Raw genomic sequence first — 15,040 nt, forward strand, 5'->3', positions numbered from 1 at the left:
GTTTTTTAATACCTGTCATGACATTTCAGAACAGCTATTCATTCACTTGATTTTCTTCTTGACAAATTAAGCAGACTGAGATCCTTAGGTTTCTTACTGTACAGCATCTTTCCACCTCCCTTAATAAATCTGCGTCTTTTTTTAAAAGGCATCTCACATTTCGAAGAACTAACTTCAAAACACAGACATGAAAGAGTGCATAGTACTGCAGGACTGCTTGAACCCATTCTGCTAGTAAAGGTAAAAATGACTGTTTCTCATCACATTAACCTGTTGTGCCATAAACTTGCATCAGATTCTCACATTCAGCTGTTGTATCACTGTGATCCCTGCACTTTCTGCACAGCTTTCTAAGGTTTTCGCCCATTCAAAGCCAGTCTGTGCTGCTCGATCTCAGAGGCAGTTTAATACAACTTAAGAGATCATATTAAAATAAACATTAATAATGAAAAATTAATAAAATTGAAAGAAAGAAGATAAATAAAATTACTAAAGATGACTTAATTTTAATATAAGTGGAACTAAATCTGAAGTAACACACTTCAAGTAGTCAAGGAAGAAAGATTTCTCCATAGGACAGCTCTGTCCATTTGGCTATTTACTGTTCTTTCACCGTCCTTAAACTCTATTTAACAATATTTTATTCCTTCATCCATGTCATGGAGTAGGAGAGTGTGTTACATTTTAAATGGAGCAAGAAGAACAGCTCTTACAATGATAATCAATTCCTGCATCGATTGAGCAATCTCTATTCTATTTATAATAGATTTTTGTGGATGTGAATGGTGCTATTTTCAACACCTGTTAACTTTTTAGTTGCTCTCTGCTGCAAGCTTTTTCACTACAGACATATGAAAACCCTCTTGCTTGTTCTAGCAGCTCTGGCACGTTTACACTGGCTCATCACACCAGACCTTCTGATGGGCAAGAGGTGTTGTGCAATCCCCTTCCATACACAGGCCTGTAAGAGGCATGGGGAAGCCTGAGGCACACTCATTAGCTAGAATTCAAAATGCAAAAAAATTAATTTGGTCTCTTAAAAAAGGCTAAGTATGGTGAGCCAAAAACCAGCAGAAAGCAAATGTTATTTGATTTAGTGACCACAACACCTCGCATCTCATCACTTTCTACTGTGCAATATCGCTCCTTCTAAGAGAATCAAATCATATTTTCTCCCCATCACACTCAAATTATGTTTCTGTTTGTCAGGATAATTAGTATCGAGTGCTTTAATAGCATCCCCCATGTGCTACTGACAAGGCTGAGTAAAGCAGAAGCTATTCAGAGAATTTAAAAGAAAAAAGCAGGTTCCTGTACTGTCTTCTACAAAGCTGTGCATTAGAGGTCAGACCCAAACAGTTTTCAGGAGAAGGCAGGATTTGGCTGTAACAAGCATGACAAAGACTACACTTCAGTGATGTGATCATCTTGACTAACTTTCCTAATGAGTACATGCTTGTTTTTGTCCTTACTGAGTTCCATTATTTCGTTCTAATTGCAATTACTATTAACCATGATCAACCCACGTGCTACTACCTGTACAATTTTGTGTTAAATTCTGATCAGTTTACTCAGCTTCAGTCTGCAGGCATACTCCTTTGCAAGGCATGTTAGATTATGTGATAAAAGCCCACCTGCACATCCAAGAAGGAGCACAGAGAGACAATGTCAGAAGAGGGAGCCCAAATACAGTGCCTGGACATTACTGAAAATGAAGCTTGACTTTTTGATGAGAGATCTGTACCAGCATCTGGAGGAGGGCTGCTGCTGCTTCTATGTCTGGGTGCCAGCAACTGTAGAGACCAGGATCCAGACACAGCCACTGCACAGACTGTGCAGCCCAGCTGAACGTGGGCAAGAGGAGCTGAGGAATCAACAGAGGTCTGTGGGAGTCTGACAGTGAAGTCAAGAGTAGGAGTGAGAGTCCACCTCTGCTTACTGGGATCAGGTTGCCTCTGCGTGTGGAGGCAGACTGCTCCTTTGCTCCATCAACACCCCTTCTGTCACACAAGAAGGGGAGGCTTGGGGCGGTCCTGCTGCAAAGATGATGTATGTAGTTAGCGATGCTAGAGAAGTAGGAGACACTACCACTCCAGAGCAAATGGCAGCAACGCAAAAGCCTTCATGTCAGGTTTTAAGCAACCGTGCCAAGGCTGTTTTTATCTCCATTTATCCTCAGTCTCATTCTTGTATGTTCAGCTGTTGCTGAGCACAGTGCTGCAGCACTACTGCAAATCTCAACATTCTGGCATACAGTTCAAAACAGGCTGCAGCACTGTTAGGAAAACATGCCACAAAGAGACCTCAAACACAGAGAGACCAACCTCAAGGAGTCATGTGCTCAGTACATGTGATTTAACAGTCCCAAAGTTTGGCACAGACACTCAGTTTTTCTATCTCAATATTGCTAACACACCAATGGTTTCCATGAAGTGTTAGACTGTGGAAAACATTATTCTGGCAGATGGTGGCATCAAGTAGTTGAAGTGAATTGTCATCAAACTATTATTTGCCTCAAAGTCCACACTTGCTCTGTCGTGCTAGAATTAAAAGCCTATAAAATATATCTATTGATTGAATAATTATTGAAAATTCTTGATCCAAACAGTTTCACAGATATTAGGAAATAAAGATTTCAGAAGATAATTGCCTCTTTAATATCTGTGAAATATTTTGCAAGGCAAAAATAGATAAATATCTGCTCAAGTGTTACAGATTCACACACTGTGGTAGAAAAGGAAATCTCCGGGCTCTAATTGGTATTGAGCCTGGGGCAACGTTACTTCCACTTACTGAAAGTAGGAAAAGTTTAGTGGTGGGTGGTTTTTTTTCCTCAATTCTGCTAGAAACAGCCAGAGTGATATTAATACATAGATATGAAAAATCAAGTTCTGCTCTGACAGATGGAAGGAAAGAAACAGAAAATCAGAAAGAAATGTGGACAGCAAAGTAGGAAAAGGGAAACTGAAAGCAGCACAAACTCATACTCAGTATGAATATGGTTTTTATCCAACCCCATCAACGTCTTTCTCCCTTCAATTAGTATGTTCCTCTGTTGTAATAAGAGTGCTTTTCTTCACCAAAATAATTTCTTTTCTGTTATCCACCTTCCATTTCATCTTGTGTTAATCATAATGCCTAATCCATTTGTAATTCTATCGTCCGTCACCACTTCCAGACACAATTTGCTCCTCTTCGTGTAGAGCCTTTTGAAGTATAAAGGGGTCAGAAAGCTAATTTTAAAGTGGGAATTTTTACAAAGACATGTGTAAGGTGGAATAATACAAAGGTAGTAACAGATATTCAAAAGGTTATTTATACGGAAAAACTCACCAATATGGATGCCTTCGCTGGGAAATGCTGAGGCAATCTCCACCAGGGAGCAATCTCCAAGAGATGCTGCCTTAGTGGTGGTCAGCCCTTAACTGAGGTCTAGAGGAGGTGGAGTCAAGCTCCACCCCTTCCAGGAGCACAGCGAAATTACTCTCACCTGTGCTCACACAGCTGACCCGACACTTGCCTCAGCTGATTAGACACTTGCCTCAGCTGATTAATCAGAGGTTCAGGCTGTGATTACCAATTTCCCATACAACATGCAACTGATTTCTTGTGGAAATGTTCTGAAGGAAGGTAAAGCAACATGATTCAGTTTCTGAGGTCTTCCTTATCTTTTTGTGAAACGTGCATAGAAAGCACATAGAGGGATTCTGTGTTTCATTGCACATTTCAAAGATATTTCTTTTTTACTTGTTTCATTATTTTTCATAACAACATAACTTCCGTCCTTGCCTTGTAAGACACAATAGATGACTGAAGAACAAGCAGGAAGCTAACCATAAGAAACAGTGAGATAAAACCAACACAGCTGAACTTTATAAATACATTAAGACACACTGTTTACAAATCATAGCTCCTATGTATTTTTAACACAAATTTAATGAAAAAAACTCTGGCAGACACTTAACAGAAAGAGATGTATCCATGACAACTGAAGACATGTTTCTACTCTAGTCCTCTATGCCCTTGGTGGAAGATACACCTCCAGTCTTTACAGTACTGGTTAGGTAAAAATCAATAATCATAAAACAGTCAGGCCTTTTGAAATAAGAAATATGAGAAAACACATGAAAAAGAGATGGGGAAAGGAGAATATCAGGACACACTTCCTCCTTTTTTTTTTTTTTTTTTCTTATATGGTAACTAAACTCAAAAATAGAAGATACATGTATTCGGATTCTCAAGAAAGATGAAATAATGACCATCTTAATGAACCTTGCTAATCTGAATATTTATTTGTTTGTTTGTTTTATTTTAGAGCTTGTTTTGGTGCATACTTTGAAATTCCAGAGAGACTTAAATTTTTCAGGGTGCATTTTCAGTTTCTTTCCCTTTTTGCTGTAATAGGAAGTTCACCTAGCTTTGAGTGACTTATTGGTCATAATGTTAACAAGTGTATTTTCTATGAGTTCCCACTCGATATTCTCTCAGTTTTACTTCATTGATACTGCATCTGTGCTTGTATTTTGTTCATTTAATGAGGTACTTGCTTGAGTGAGGCATCTGCATCTATGCAGCATAATAACCTGTTTTGTCGCAACTTCTGCAATAGATGCTCAAGATCTTCTTTAATCTGTCTCCTACATTTTGTTTTGTACTAACTAGGACACAACACTTTTAGAGTCCTAAAAGCTGTTTTCTTCCAACATGGTGCTGCCCTATACCAAACATGATTTGTGTCAATTGCTTTCTGATGTGTTACATCGATTAACATAAGAAGAAACTTATTAATTAAACTAAATTTCCAACATTGTTATTATCCACTGTTAGCAAATTGTCCCCTCTTTCTTGAGTTTCACTGTCTTCAGAGAGCAGAAACATTATCATTCTATACTGGTAGGCATTGTTAATGATGGTAAATGGTAAATTATTCTTTTCCATTCCCTTGTTTTCCCTGATCAACTAAGAAAACAACAAATGTAATTGCAGTAATTACAAACAGCCTTTAAACTGTTCTTTCCAAGATACCAATTTTCATGATACTCATGGGATTGTAGTATCTTTGTCAAACAGAACATCATCACAACTTGTCAAATATGGTTGAAATGAGTGAAGTGGAAGCTAATGGGAAGGGCCAATAGATGGGTAGGTAGCATAACTTCAAAGAAATCTTCCTCATCCCTACTTGCTTTCCAGAAAGCCACTCAGAGATAGATAAACAATGAGGAAAAGAATAAGCCTCTGTGTCAGGTGAAGCGTCTCAGAGATGAACCTGTGAGGAAAGCATTCAAATTCTCCTCCGTAAAGACCAAAAATCAACCTGAGTTATTTGTATAATTGTATGAATGTGGATAAGGAAATGGAAATTAGTTAGCTACTGTTTGCTTTTTCAGAGTGTAAATAGAAACTGAACAACTTGTAGTGGATGAATAGAAAAAAATGACTTTTTCATGGATGAAAGAGAGCTGAGGTGCCCATCAGGGCATCTTAGTCTCCACAAAACAGATGTCTCGGAAATTTCTAGTCAAAAATGAAAATGCCTACAGTTCTGATATATCTGTAAGATTAGGAATCATGCATGCAGTCTTTGGTTTGGATTTGAGCAACCTAAATTATTTCCAAGACCTATTTCCCAGTCCCAGAACCATTCTAACACCTTCTACAGGTAGATCTCTTTTTAGAGCTCTTTAGGATATAATGGAGGATACATTAATGAACAAAACGAACAGACCAACATTTTCTTCCTTGACTGGAAATACTTTCAAACCAATGCTAAAGGTTACTGCACACCATGTCCTTGCAACTAAAAAGAGATGAACATAGAGTCTAATGTTAGACATGGATAGTTCTGTTCTGAGAAGCAGTCATGTCATTTAAGCCAAGGAGGTACCGCAAAATGAAACACATCCAATTAACACAACAGCAACAAAAAATCTCAAAGCCCTGTCTGTCTCATTTGCAGAACAAGTATCAGTCAGCATGAACAGAAGCAATGGATTTATCCTCATTCTTCAGTGCTTCTCTGAAGTGCAGAGAATGTGTCCCCAGGGGCCTCATTCAGCACAGTAAGTATGGAAACATCAATATGAACTGAGGTAGCAGCCGTTTTTTGTGGGCCTGTAGCCAACATTGCAGAAGTAATATGCATCAGGCAACTTCATATTTTGCTCTATGTATTTAAATTTTAATCTCTGTGGCAAACACATCACATGAGCACTGTCTTAGAGCACAAGAATATCATTAGTTGTAATACCTATGTCCTGTAGTTTCATCTTTACCAATGAGAAAGAAGGACCAAACCAGCTACTCTGCAGGAGTCAACCAGCAGATTTCATTGCAACTTCCCCCACGCCCCTTTTCCTCAGGAAGAGAAAGGCATCACTACCACCTCCTGCTTGCACCAGATCAGCCCACTACTGCCCACTACTGTTCTCCAGCCAGCAAGATGGGAAGGATATGGGGAAGGGACAGCACAGAGCTTTTCTGCTAACCTGCTATCCCATTTACCCTTTTCCTCCCTCACTCTAATGTGTCTATATATATATGAAAAACACATACAGAATGACCGCCTACCCTTTCTTTTCCCATACATTCTCTCTTTCACACCATGCCCCTCCTTGGGCTCCTCAGCACCTCCAAGCATTCTGTGTTTTGTTTTCTGACCCTGCCTGTTACCAGGCCAGCCCTTCTCCACACCCAGCCCATCCAGCACTGCCTGTGGAGCCCAGGTCTTTCCCCCTCACACAGCCCACTCCTCCAATCCCCTCTTTCCTGCAGACTTTCAGACCATCTCCAAGTACTGTTGCAGACAAACACCATGATTCCCATTGTCCCATCTGTGTGAAGATGTGACAGATTGTGGAAAGGTGGCTGTTGACCCCAATGGCTCTCCCAGACCCTTTCTTTCCCTCAACCTGTGAGGTGGGCAGCACCACTGCCAAGGTGATGTCAGCAGGCCAAGGGTGGAATCCAGTGCTGAACCTTCAAGCCCACTAGTATTGTCCAGTCAGCAAGATGAGTTGGAAGAAGAAGCAGAACAAGAGCTTGCTCAAGACAGAAGCCCACAAGGGAAGCTGCAATCTAATAGTTTCAAGTTCCCTTTCCTTTACCTGCTCCTCCTCAGCCTTTGGGGTATCATTTAGGAAGCTTCATAGCATACAAGCACCTACCTTTTTCCCCACTGCTGCCACCAAAGGCCCCATCAACTGCTCCACTTTGGAACAACAGAATTGGTCAGAGTCCTTCTACAGCCAGGAGGCATAGAGGCTGCTTCTCTCTCACCACCCTCCTCCTCAAAACCAACGTGTGGGAGTTGTCAGTGGCAGTGATGTCTTATGCTTGGCAATGGCCACCAAACCATAGCAGGTTTTCTTCCTGCCAACACAAGTCACTCCATAGCAGGCAACAGGCAAAGGCCTTTGCTGGAGGCTCTACTTTTTTTCTCAAGCCTCTGTAAATTTAGAGTGTAAGAGTGGTGCTATCTAACTCCTGCCTCAGGACTTCTCCAAATTCCACTTTCCTCAGCTTTCCTTATCCTCTCCTTGCTTTCCCTGATGAAGCTGATGCTGAAGCTTCCCATTAGCCCTTTACTGCAGGGCTTCAAAGGACAACTCCCTCTGCCAGTGAGCCTCCATCCAGATGCTCCATCCAGGCAGTACATGACATGATGGAGAGTTGCAGAATCTTTTATTCACTCTGCATCAGGAATCCTGTACACCCAGAACTCCTCAAGGACATTTGGGACTTTCCCAGCTTCTGAACTGAACACCTATGAATTGGTTGCTTTCCAGTCCAGGAAATGGTCACTGGAGAGTGAAGACTGGAAGTAGTAACAACATAAGCAGACACCCAGCCCAGGGTAGACAATAGTTCTCATGCCTCCTTCCTATGTGCATTAATGTCTGGAGACCCAAACCCAAACCAGGGTCTGTCACTGGAGTAGAAAGATAAGGAAAGCATATCTGTGGGCCCAGCTCCCATCCCTAGAGAGGAAACAGACTTCCTCTATATCCCCAGAGGAGGCCAATGCAGCCCATGTCTGGAGACCCAAAGACAGCCAACAGGGCAGAGCTGGCCAAAGCTGGCCAAGGGAAATGACCATTGCTGTCATTCCTCCATAAAGATCTCAGCTATGGGATCTCAGAACAGTTCTCCCCATCTTTGCATCTTCAACCACTCCAGTCATCACTGAATCCAACATCTGTCACCAGTGGGGGAACAAGCTACTGCCTTTGCTACTTGTCAAAGATTAATTGTTCTGGTAAGAAGATACAGCTGACTCTTACCATGACAGACTACAACTTCATCTTCATCAGAGAGGGCCCTATTCAGGGAGATAAATAGACCAAGGAAGCTAAATACTTCCCTGTACTCTGGTGACCACATTTCAGTCTACACAACTTGCAGGTATACAGCACGGCTGGTATCACTGGCACCACAACTGCTGGACAGCAGTCCCTCGGCTCTGTTATCTCTTTCTCTCAGCATAAAATCCCATCATGAAACTCTATGGAATGCAGGGATGATGTCCAGTAGGGGCTGGCTGCCCTCCTCACACTGGGCAGGCGGGGTTCCTATTGTGTTCTTGCAAGAGACTTCTGCTGATCTAACTGCCAAGTTAAGTTGCTGCAGGGACAGGAAAGCATGGTCTACTTTAGCTGATGCATAGATAAAAATTCTTGTCACTACCTTTGGTAGAACAATAACCCTGTTTACCTTGGAAATATAACCCAGTGTACTCAAAGTCACTGAGGGTATGCCTGTCACCTGATACACCGTGTAGAATTCTCTGTGTAGAATGGGAGTCAGTAATATAGTTGACGTCCATACTCTGATATCAGGCTCAGAACATTATAATTCCACTCACTGATACGTGCCTTTCTTGGTCGTCTGGTTTCTCCCAAGTGCTATTGCTGAACAGAGACTTAAAAATAGGCCATTGAAAGAGTACTACACCCTGGAGCAAACTCCACATTTCTCACTATGTTTCCTCTATCTCAGTCTCAGTAGTTGAGTATAAACTATTCTGGGCTGAACTGCAACTATTTCATACAACCACACATTCCAAAATTATTTTTCTCACATCATCATCATGGCAATTGCCATCACCTCCTGTAGGATGACATTGTCATATCAACATTTTAACAACAACCTGATAAAGAATACAAGCTGTATAGCAGCCTCCCAGGAGCTCTGGATCAATACATTAGAGAAGAGGCATATATTTCCCTTGGCCCAAATGTGCTAGAAAGTAAAGAAGGAAGCTGTGGGTCAAGCTGTGCTAGAACTACATGAAAGCATCAAGGCAGTGGAGGAATTTGCCAGAACTGTTTAACTGAGGATATTCTCAGTCTGCAAAAGCAGGTTGCCCCTCAGGAATTCAGTGGGTGTCACATGCAGAAGGTCATACTGGCCCTGGAAGAACTTAATAGCAACACATCATTGTCTGGTTGCAGACCAAACTTCTTCGAGAGACAGATAATGGCACTTGCTTCATTAAGAAGCACAAAAGGCACTGTTTGCATCTTTGCAGGTCGTACCGCTCCTCAAGTAGGTCCAGAGCAGAAGCAAGAAGGTGGAAGGATCTTATCTGCAGCCCACTACATTTGCCAAGCTGCAAGGGAAAATACTCCATGACTGACCAAGACTCACTGGAGCTCCTTCTCACTGTGGCTGCAGTCCAGACACCCTCCTCCACATGTCCAGAAGAAAAACTTAAGGTTCCACAAGAGCACCAAGGCTGAGCCTCCAGAGGTCTTTCCTTCTCTTGCCAGAGAGATATGAGAGTTCTTCCGACCAAAAAAACCCAACAAACTCTGAAACTCTGCAAACTGAGGTAGGGTTGCAAAGCATCAATCCTTCGCAAACATACAATGTAGCTAAATCTATAATGTAGCTGAAGTCTGTGCTGGGCACACCCAAATTAGAGCTACACGATACCAGTACAGAGCAATGGAACTGTACCTGATCAAAGACCACACAGAGTCAATCTGCCATTCACCTCATTCGTCTTCTGGTCCCCCAAACAGAAGAAAGTATTTAACAGACTAGGTTATGGCTTTTTTATGGGGACTCTAATAATAATTATTAAATAATACTATTAAATAATAAGAAGAAGACATTCGGTTTCAACTCCTGCTTCACAAAGTTTCTCTAGCTGCTGCGTACATGCAGAGAGTGCTTGCTCAACAGGGTCCTTTTGGCTTCAGATGGGGAGTGAGCTAGGACTGCGTCATTCCAGCCATAATTACTCTATCACCATTGAGTCCTTCTGTGTATTTTCTTAGGGCATGATGGACCTAGCGTTCAGAGAACTGAACTTGTGGGTGGGTCTCGTAATTATTATGTTAGTGACATGCTTCTTAAAGTCTGGTGCTTAAAAGATGTGGCATAAATGGCTCTACCAAATACTGTATGTAGCACCTTCCTCTGACCTGGTAAATACTTACACAGGCTGCTAGCAAATTCACAATTGCATTCCACACCAGTGGGGTACATGTCTCTTGCTCTGAGAGCCTACCTCCCTCTACCAGCCACCTTCTACCTACTAGTTGGAAAGAGAGGAAGGTCAAGGCATCTTGAGTGCCTGCAGAAATGGGCGGAACATGTGCAGTAACATTTTCTTCAGTTAGGGTCTTAGTCATCAATCAGTAAATACTGACCATGCCTCAGTACTGCATCAAAACCCCATACTTTATCCCTGCAACTCTGACCAGCCTCTGAGACAAACTGCTGGAGTTCTGAACAGACTCTTGCAGACCAAGTTGGATTGTGCTGGCATATGCCTTTCTCCGACTCTTCTGAAATGCCTACACCCCTGGCACAAGAAGCCTTCTGCAAGATTTTCTCCAGCTTCTGGTCTTTCACAAAGCTCTCCTCAGAACCTAGGAGCTCTGCGGTGCAATCTCATGATCAGTAACAAAGGGAAATGTCTTTTTGAGCCACTACTGCATAAAACGCACCTCTGTGAGCAGGAAGTAACTTCCTCACTGCATGGAAGGATGGCCCCTGCAGCATTACTAGAACTGGGGACCACTGGCTATATGGTCAGTCAACCCCACATCACTTGCCTAGTGTACTCAGATTACACCACATCTCCTACCTCAGGCAAGTTCCACAGGAGTTCAGATCCATCTAACACCTAGCTCCAAGGAGGTCCTCCTAAGGCCTTGGCCTGTGACTCCCTGTTCAATCTTCACACCACTCTGGCAAGCTTTGAACAACCAGATGACCTTCCCTGAGAACACTTCTTTGCATACATGCATCAACTGAACTGCTCTACTTCCTCACAATCACATCCTCACCATCATATTCAAACCAGATATACTGTCGTAGAACAACTCATTGTCAGGAGAGAATGAGGAACCCCAGAGGCCAGTTTTACCCTGTGAAATCCTCCAGCCCACGTGGAGCATCAGATGGAAAATCCTCCATCAAGGAGATAACACCAGTTTGCACATTTGTTCACAGGATCCCCTGACTCATCTCTTCTGTAGTGACAGTCTGACTTCCCCAGAAATTTGTATTTAGATTTTGGCTGCTCTTCTTACCAATTTAGTTGTACAGCTCCCACCATGTTTAAAGCTCCACCCATGTTTAATTCTGAACCTTGTTAGTTCTTTTATATGTTTTTTTGCCTGTAATAATTGTGGGTTTTTTTCATTTTGCTTTGCTTCTTCACTTTTTTTTTTTTTTTTTTTGTTTTGCTTTGTTTCTAATGAGCTTGGTGGGCGGGGGCAGTGTGTATTTAGAACTTGTTTGGAATGAGTGTAAGCTCGTTCTTCAGATGGGAGTGGACATATAAGAAATAGTGTAAATAGGGGAGATAGTAATGATATATCCCAGGCTACTTCTAAACTCCGAGCGATTTGCCTCTCAAGTAGTTCCCAAGACAGGGACGCTGCTTCTGTATTTAGTTACCTTTAAAGGAGTTTTCTTCAATTCATCTGTTCACTTTTTACAACCAAGAAATCCTTTAGTACCCATAGCATCCTATGGATACAAAGAAGAACATAGATTTCTTCAGTTTAAGTATGCATTATGTGAAGAACTGATAGCTTTTATTTGCTTGAAATTGCCACTTCACTTTCACTAGATGTCTACATTCTGTCTTTAAAATAGATAATATTTTTGCCCTGTTCATTTTCTCCACATTGTTCATATTGTAGAGAAAATTCACGACTGTGTAGACATCTGTCATAATTCCCCTAATCATCTCTTCCCCACACTTCAGAAACTTCTATGTACTTAAATGGCTTCACAAACACAAACCACAACACACTTTTGATCGTCTTTTAGCCTTTTTTTCCTGAATCATTTCCAGTTCAATTATGTCTACATGCTACTCAAAATATATGCAAAGCATAGATTCATCCATAGTAGTATAATGCTGTTTCTTATTTCATTATCTTTTTTTTTTACTAATTATTAATATTTAATTGGCACTGTTATTGGTACTAAGAATTAAGCTATTCATTATAACTCCAAGACCTCCATCACTGTGATGTAACAGTATAATTGTTTTCTTTGTTTATCACTATAGATGATATATCTACTTCAAATTTCATCCATAATTTTAACCTCTAGTCATTCAATATTGTAATATCCTTTTGGAAATCTCTGCATTCAGCATCATGTTTGCTCCCCTAAATTATTTATTATCATTATGATACTTTGTTACTTCATTATTTACCTTCCCTTTTCATACCATTCAGAATACGCACCATCTGAAGAAAGATCCCAGTGAAAACTGGCCATTTCTTGCTAATCCTTGTTTCCTATCTTTACTCAGCTACTCAGTTAATTCTAGGAACTTACTTGTGACACAACAGCAGATTCATGTCTTCAACAGCTTTTACAAATGTGCTTCACTTTTTCATGCATACACTGGTACTGCTCTTTAGAGCAACACTTATTCCACCACAACAAGCAGATGCAAATAAATATTATTTAATGGCATGAGGGTTTTCTTGTTGTTGTTGTTGTTTTACTATCTGTTTGCCTGCTTGCTTGTTTTCTGCTCTCAGTCGCCTAGAGCCTCCTTAGTAACAACATTATGCACTAAATTCTGATCATTGCACAAGGCAAATTACTTGATTTTTTCAGTCCCTTTGACTGGTTCCTCGAGCAAATGTTTTAACTTTTACATCACACTCAACTGACAGGCTACACATGGAGTTAACTGAAGCCCACGTTACCACTGAGTTTCCTGCCTTCACTGGCTCTTCAATCTTTCTGTGGCTGTCACTGTCACTTGCCACCAACCCAACTAGTGACTGTAAATGGTCAATAAACCTATAATTATATAATCCCTAAATGTTATTTTCCCTATTCAGGTCTGGGACATCAATCCACATGAGCATTTGGACCACCATACTATTTTCTCCACTTCAGTTAAGAATTTTTGCAATGACATTTTCCCCATGAAGTGTGTCTGATCAACATCCAGAGCTACAAACACATCCTCACAGGATATAGAGACTGTTTCTTTTTATAAACCTAGTACACTCCTGGACTTGAGTACTAGCAGCTTAAACTCACAAAGAAACATCTCAATTATCCAATCCCATCTCTTTATAACAGGTAAGGCTAGAAATATCTCATTCTTTAGTTACATTTTCCATTGCTGCACTTGAAATACTGGATTTTTGGTTTTTGTTTTTTTGTTTGTTTGTTTGGGTTTTTTTGTTTTAGAAAAATATTGCCTTTTACATATTCAGATGACTGAGAACTCAGTACAGTTCTTGGTAAGTTATTCCAATAGTTAAGTATTTTCACTATTTGATTGTTTGCCTTAATTCCAATCCAAACATGTCAGCCATCTTTCCACTTTATCTTAATTGTTTTCTGCCAGGTTGAAGACAGATTGTTTTGATGCTTTTTCTTCACTCAAGCACTTAAAAACTGTCACTGAGTCATCAATGTAAGATTTTACTCACAGTTCACATACTTATTTCCTAACAATTCTTCTGTCCTATAGCACTTCCCGAAGTGAGAATAATATAATTAGACAAAGATTTTTCTGTTATTTTTTTCCCCACAAACACCAAATACAGAGAAAATACAACCTTCTCTCTTCACTTCAATATCCAGCTCTTCGTAGATCAAAGAACCACAATTTCTTTGGCTGCGGGATCACAGCTGAAGCTATTGATCCACTGATTATCTGTTCAGACATCTCTAATCTTTTTCAGTGTGACTGCTTTCTATTATAGAGCTCTGGTCCTGTACCTGCTGTTCACATTCTGTCATTAGATAGGTGAGTTCACATTTAGTTAGTTTAAAATACACACTGTTATTCAAGATTTAGTAATCCAAAGTAATTAAATGGTTCCATTTCTGTAATTTACCTTTTTCATTTGTATTTGTGGTTTGAGTACTTCGTTCAGTCTTCCTTCCTACAAACTTGATCATCGTTTTAGATTTCTGTGTTAAATCACAGGTACTGACACCCATATTGAAAAATACAGAACCACATAAGAAACACAATCATTCCAAAAACAATTCTATCTTCGTTGCTATCCTGATGCACTTCAAATGTGCTGTATCCGTATAATAATAGTAAAAGAACAAGTACTAATTTTTTTGCTAACTGTACATATATATTTTATTTAGACCTATTCCCAAAATTATAGGTGAACTTATTTCCATCACTGGCACTCTTGACTGCAGGGAGTCTAACTGATGTCATGATATGAAGATAGCTTGATGAGATCTGTTTAGAATGAACCCATTCTTGATTGGCATCTTGTGCTTCTAATATTTTATTGGGAATGATATCAGATTGACAAAGTCAGTCCCCAAATCATCTCACAAAGCTTCTAAAGTTTTGACAAAACCCAGCTTTCCACCTCCAGATCTTCTTCAGTCTTTCAACATTTACTGGGGGAAAAGAACCCAACAACCTACAGCTTTGAATTTTTGCCCAACTGTTGAAAGACTCTTCAGCGCAAGTTATCTAGAACTGGCTGTTTTAAGTACCAGTCTGACATTATTGTTGTTTGCTCTTGGAAAACATAACATATTACATGAGCTGAGAACTATT

The 15,040-nt window shown here is 40.5% G+C and overlaps 1 protein-coding gene across 2 annotated transcripts in view; it reads right to left on the reverse strand.

Annotated features, from left to right (window-relative positions):
- The window catches only part of FAM131B (family with sequence similarity 131 member B), a 51,572-nt gene that overhangs the window by 14,348 nt on the left and 22,184 nt on the right, over positions 1-15,040 (reverse strand). The window lies entirely within an intron of this gene.

Source organism: Excalfactoria chinensis, chromosome 1 (assembly GCF_039878825.1).
Source record: "Excalfactoria chinensis isolate bCotChi1 chromosome 1, bCotChi1.hap2, whole genome shotgun sequence".
Classification (NCBI taxonomy): Eukaryota; Metazoa; Chordata; class Aves; order Galliformes; family Phasianidae; genus Excalfactoria; species Excalfactoria chinensis.